The following is a 6,852-nucleotide window of genomic DNA, read 5'->3' as shown; positions in this document are numbered from 1 at the left end:
CTCTCTCTAAACTCACTTACTTCTATCCTGTTCTCTACCACCTGCAATTCGACATTTTTCAGGTGTCCGATTCATCTTGGTAAAGGCCTACAGTTAGCATATTGCTCCCCTCCACAAAACCTATACCAGATTTGTACCATGTAGAAGTCTGAATATGCATTATAGGAAACAGGATATGTAAGTTGAGAGGCATTAGTTTTTCCATGCAGGAGTACCTTCTAGGCATTTCTTGGGAAACAAGTTCTGCTAAATTCCAATAAAAATCAGTCAAAAATCATAAAGATGGAAAAAGTATATTCCTATGAAAATTAAAGTTTAACAATTAACATAGAAGTATCACCAGTAAGAGGGTATCACTGATGTCTAATTGAAAGCAAGACAGAAAATGCTGACACACTAGGTCAAAAAGTTAAAGTCTACACTTCCAGGAAGCAAGACAGGATCAACTAGGAGAAAGGTGTTCATTGTTTTGTTCAGTCTTGCTTGTAGCTGTTCCCTTGTTGTAACTGTGTATTCATGGCCCTATGATGATGAGTATTGTCATTCTTTCAAATGAAATAAATATTATTATGTTCATATGCATCATACTATAAACAAATCTTATAAGTGAAGTTCCAAGAACTAACAGGTAATGAAAAGAAAATAAGTTTTAAATTGGCAATTTTGACAGATGATTCTCTGTAGTACTCTAAATATTGCTAAGAGATCCAAATGTTACACTATTTGCCTACTACCCTATAATGTTGGCTGGTGTTTTCCAGCATTTAAATATTTACTATAGGCTATTCTTTATAGTCTTTTAAATACTTATGAATTAATATATCCTACTTACTGTGCAACCTTTTAAGAAATCCCTAATAATATAAAAAGTCTGAAATATTTTAAGAATAACTTAGGACTTTAGGAATTCTCAAGAATTCCTAGGAGTTTCAATTTCTTATTCCTGATTCCCAAAGATTAATAGCTGTCAGGAATACTGAAACACTAAGAAATACAAAAACACAATTCTAATAAGTTCAAAAAAAGAAAGAACACAGAAAATACCAAGAAGGTGACAACAGAGACTGGCCAGAAACATTAAAATGTAAAGGGTTGTGTAAATTCAGGGGAATGGGTTGGATACAGAAAGACCACATGCAACCCTACTGAGGTATAAAGCCACAGGCTTATCTGAAAAGCAGTGAGTCATCTAGTTTGGTTACTGTGTGGAGTACAGAGACTAAGGTAAATAAGATTAGGGTAGAAAAAAGGGCAAAGCTACATTTTGAAGGGTGTTGAGTGCTTAAAAGCCTATTTGAAATTGGTTCAACAAATAGTTGTTAAATATTTCCTATTTCCTCTATGAAGTCTTTCTTAGTGATTTTCACACCTCCTTCTTTGAACTTCTGTGGAATTTAACACTTTCACCAGACAATTTTACAGCTGAGAGACTGTGAGGATCCTAGGGACACAGGTTTCAGTGCTGCTTGATGGTATTACCACCTGGGACCAAGAACTGCCTACATCCTGTCATGTCAAAAGCCTTCTTCTCTGCGGGATTCCTGGGGGAGCCCTATAAACTAAGGAAAACAGCAGGATGGAAATCAAAGTACCATTATATTTATAGCTGAGCAAGTAGCAGAAAGCCCTCATAGTTAGTTGAACCTAACCTATATCATGGGGCCTAAAGGCAAGTTCAGGAGTATCTAAAAAGAAAGAACATAAGAGTAAGAACATAAGAGTAAGACATTCAAAAGAGACCCAAGAGAAAGAAAAGAATAAATGAGAGGGGAGTAGTTAAATTTATCCACAAAGACATAGGTCCTAAGTCTATTTAATATTGTGACAAAAAAATATGGCAGCACATAGAACAGAGTCATACCTTAAAGACAAAATTCTGTTCACTAGTAAATCTTGGCCCAATGATGATTCTGGGCTCTGGTCAACTTTGATTCTTTTTTTTTATGGGGGCTAGGGAGCATCTAGTAGAAAAAGGCAGATGGCAGATGCATCAATTAGCTATTGACTTAAAACAGGATTTCTTTACAATAGCACTATTAACACTTTGGGGCTAGATAATTATTTGTAGTAGGGGGCTGTCCTGTGCATTGTAGGATGTTTATCAGCATCTCTGGCTTCTATCTACTTGATTCCAGTAGCATCCCTTGAGTTGTGACAATGAAAAATGTTTCCAGACATAGTCAAATGTCTCTGGAAGGGCAAAAACATACCCATTTACAACCATTATCTTAAAACAGCCACCATTTATTCTCACTCATATGATTGCTGTTGGGAGGTCAGATGACCTGAACTGGTGACTCTACTTCAATTTGCAGATTCCATTGGGCTTGTCTGTTCTCTGTAGTTAGGATCAGATCTGCATTATGTGTATTTATCATGGTATCCATGTTTAAAGGACAGCCACTATCTCAAGGAAATTGTTTTTTTTAAGATTTTATTTTTATTTATTTATTTCAGAGCAGGAGAGAGAATATGAGGAGAGGGGGAGGAATAAGCAAACTCCATGCAGAGGGAGCCCAACTCAGGGCTAAATCTCAGGACCCTGAAATCATGACCTGAGCCAAAGTCAGACTGTTAACTGACTGAGCCAGTCAGGTGCCCCTCAAGGAAATTCTTCACATGATGGTGGCAAAGACACAGTAGAAAGCCTAACTATGCAAGCACATTTCAAATCTTTATTTTCTATCTACTGACATCCCATTGACCCAAGTGAAGCATAAGATTAAGCTCCAATTTAGGGATAGGGAAGTATACTTGACAAGGGGTTGAACTCTTATTTACATAGCAAAGGGCATGGCTATAGGGAGAGATGAAGAATTAGGCATGGTAATTTACTACAATGGACCTGCTGAGAAATCTCTTCCCTACAATGGCCATGCCTTATAATTCTCCTGTTCTTCATGACCTCAGGCAGTTAGTTGTTAACAATTGTCTAAACAAAGATGTTTGCCTGCTTTTATCCTCAGTCTATGTTTCCGAGGCTCATATCTTATCAGATGTTAAATGATTCAAAAGGAAAACCATGAACCATTTTAGCCAGAAAAGATACTGGACTGTGTCACAGTGCAACTGATGTGGCCTTTTGGCCCAAATGCAAGCACTGCTTTGGCTCCTAACTCTCCTCATCAAAAGAACAGAATACAACCTCTCCAATTGCCATATCAGGGATAATTTAGGACATACCCTGGAAAATTCAGAACATGCAGATATCAGAGAAAGATGAACGGATACAAAATCAGAAAGATAGAAATTTTCTTTTCTTTTTTTTTTGATAGAAATTTTCTAAGAGCATTTGTAACAATTCATTAATGGGACCAAACCGCCTTTAAAATCTAATCAATAAAGAGTTTAGACTGAGACATTTCTGCAAATAATAATAAAAAAATAATAAAGGTTCTAATGCAAACAAATATTGACTCAGATCACCACAGAGTCTAGAAGATCTGAAACAACAAAATAAGAAGGGAGTCCATGTGTAACAAGAACAAAATATTCTCTTCTGCTTTAGAATGTTCTCCATGTTTGTCTTTAGTGAGAAAAAGTTATCGGCCTTTGTACCAGAGCTCTCAATATCATTATAGCTTGCTAGATATAAAATCACTTTAATAACTGTAAAGCAAAGCTGCACTTAGTTCTTTTCCCATGCAGGGGATTTCAGTTATTCTACACTCATTCTTCTGTGGTCTTCAAGATACCTAAAGAACTCATTTAGATTGTATTCAAGATGGATATCCAGATTAGCCAAACCACAAAGGACTATTTTGGTCAAGTACCTTTTGTTGAGTCCCTCTGGATGGACTACATATTTCAGCTACTCAACAGGAACCTCTTGTTTCATACCTTAAAATCATCTGATTCTTCTTGTCATCTATGGAACAAAGATGTGTCTGACCACAAAGTGCACAGTTGCCAAGCTGGAGTCAGATATTGTCACTACAATATTTATGGAGCATTATATTATAAGCCATGTACTCTGTTAGATGAAAAGTACACAATTTCTACCTTGTAGGCCATAGAATCTAGAAAGGGACAATAGTAAGTAAACAAATAAATTAAAAGACAAACAAAGAGGCCATCCACAGAAATAAACTTCTGTGCCATGTGGGTAAGAAATGATATGGAAGAAGGAATGGTTAACTCATTGTTCTGGAGGCATCAGGAAAGACTTCCCAGAAGACAGGAATCCAGTATGATGTAGAACACATTTCTCCCATTATAAACCTAAATAATCAAGATATCTTTTATATTTAAACATTCTTTTCTAGCTCATGAGTTTTCCATTAAGTGAGGAATATAAAGAAGAATGTTTAAGTATTACTGAGTTGTCCTGAACCTTCAAAAAAATTCCATGTGCCATAACTATGAACAAAAATACCCCAAATCTCCATCTTCTCACCATATTTTCCAAGTGTTTTTATAAGGTAGAGACCCTGGGGACAATGTTACTTATGATTAAATAACATTCCACACTATTTTTCTTTGGGACTTCAGGCTTCCTTTGCTAGGGTATTATAATTACCTTATAAAATAAGGAGTGAAGAAATAGATGACAAAAATATTCACTGAATTTCTCTCTCACCCAGGCTATCATCTGGAATCTCTGAGTCTCTCAACCTTTCCCTAAAGCTATTAATATTATTGCTGTGTTGACCTTTGCTGCTGTTTGCCATTTTGAAATTTACAGATCAGCAAGCACCAGTAAATCTTGTCAGAATTAATGCAAATGTAAAACACAGTCATTACTGGCTCCTCAAGTAAAGAATAGCTTGCTACAATATTATTACTGAGACACAATTTATCCTGATTGCCAGAAAGATGAGACATCTTGAATGTAAGCAGTAAACTCACTCCGTGAAATAAATTTCACTGGCATTGCCCACACAGAAGTTTGCTCACGCGGATGAATGCTGTCAGGGCAGTGAGTGGCAGAGTGATTGATTCATTCCTGGGCATCCCCCATCTCTCTCCTGCTGGAAAATGGAAGTTAATTTGTTCATTCCTTCTCTTCACCACACTATACGTTTTTAGGGGTTGAACTTAGAAAATGGAGATGGGTAAATCATGTTCCAGATGACTCCTTTTTTTCCTAGTGGGCACTGAATGTGCCTTTATATTTCAGCCCTGCACTTTTCTTTCATAGAGTTTTCTAGAATTTATATACCAATGAATTCCAAGCCTAACAGAAAGCATTCTCTGCTCTGTTGGATATGCTTAAGCTTCTGATATATAAATAAGTGATTCTATAGAAGAGTTGACAATATATAGGTAACAGAATTCCTCTTCATGACAATTCCATCTCCTCTCTGCATTTTAAAATCTCGGTGAAGAATTCTTGGGATGATGCTTAGGAAACTAAAAAAATTAATGTGATAATCTTCTTAGAGGAAGTGTGTAAATAAATTAGTAACCCTGGAAAACAAAGTTAAGGAAGAGTAAATTTTTTTGTTGTTGTTTCCATAAAATAAGTAGTTGAAATGTGTTTCTTAGTCCTTGGGGAAAGGAGGAACATTAAAAAAAAAAACAAAAAACAAAACAAAACAAAACAAAAAAAAACAACTGATTCTAAATATATAGAAAAGGAAAGGAAATGTGGGCATGAAATGGACTCATACTTTTTTTTTTTTTTTTTTTAGTTTCCAGTCTCACTTGAGTACTTCAGACTTCAAGGAACACAAGAAGTAACACCCAGAAATGCTACAAAGGGATGCTCTCAAGAGCAACTACCATAGGGGGAAAAATGTAGATTAAGGTGATGAGAGCATATTTATAGCATAAGCATTCAAAATACAAAAGAAACAAAAGAAGAAGCAAGAATATCCAAAAAGCATGTGAAATAATCCATACAAAAATTATTTTATAATCCTTTCAAAAATTATAAATTAGAAATCTCTTAAAAATATCTCTTCAAATCTGATTTTAATTTGAATAAGATAAAATAAAACAATATAGGGTCTACATCCTATATAGGTTTTATTGCTTACAAAAGTAAATCCACAAAATAATCTAAATTATGGTAAAATATGTAATATATAACTATATTATAAATGGAAGCACCTTTGAGGATGGTTTTATAATAAAGGACTGACATATGATTTAGAAAATTCAAGACCAATAATATGACCCTTAAAATATTTATTGAGCACCTCCCATATATCAGTTCTGGGTGCTGAGGATAATAAAAGCCGCTCTTTAAAAATCATATAATCTAAGAAGAGAGTCAAATAATACGGTTCTTAATTTGTGATGGTCTACATATGGTGAAGAGATTGAATGAAACTTCTTCTTTTAACAAATAAAAGAAGTCACCCAAAACAGAGGATAAAAATAGTTTCATTTTTCTGATGAGAAGGTAACTAACCCATAAGGAAATTGTTTTTATAAAATCCTTTCAGCTATCAAGAAAACCAAAAATCAAACATGAACTGCCAATGCTAATATAGCTATTCAGCCAAAATGGCCTTTGTACTCTGAAGCAAAATCTTTCTAGATTCAACTTTAAAAAAATCAAAAGCAGAATTTTATTGCTCTTAAAAATGAAGATTATGACTTAAAAGTAGGTTAATAGACTATAAGATTTTAAGAAGTATTACCACCAAGATGACAATAGAGGTGGTTTCTGACTATTGTCCCTCATAAAAAGAAATACTAACAATTATTCATGGACAAGACACCACTAAGAAAATCCTAGAATAAGAGGGTGAGGATGAAGCACAGGGTCTAAGACAGATTGTATTAGAAGGGTAAGAGAAGCACCTGCACACTGATCACATTGCCCCTACCTCAGCACCACACCAAGAGGTCTCTCCTCAGCCTAGATTCCTCCAGTGGGAAAAGAAAGCCCAGGTTGAACAT

Source organism: Canis lupus, chromosome 9 (assembly GCF_048164855.1).
Source record: "Canis lupus baileyi chromosome 9, mCanLup2.hap1, whole genome shotgun sequence".
Taxonomy (NCBI): Eukaryota; Metazoa; Chordata; class Mammalia; order Carnivora; family Canidae; genus Canis; species Canis lupus.
This window is presented reverse-complemented; position numbering follows the sequence as displayed.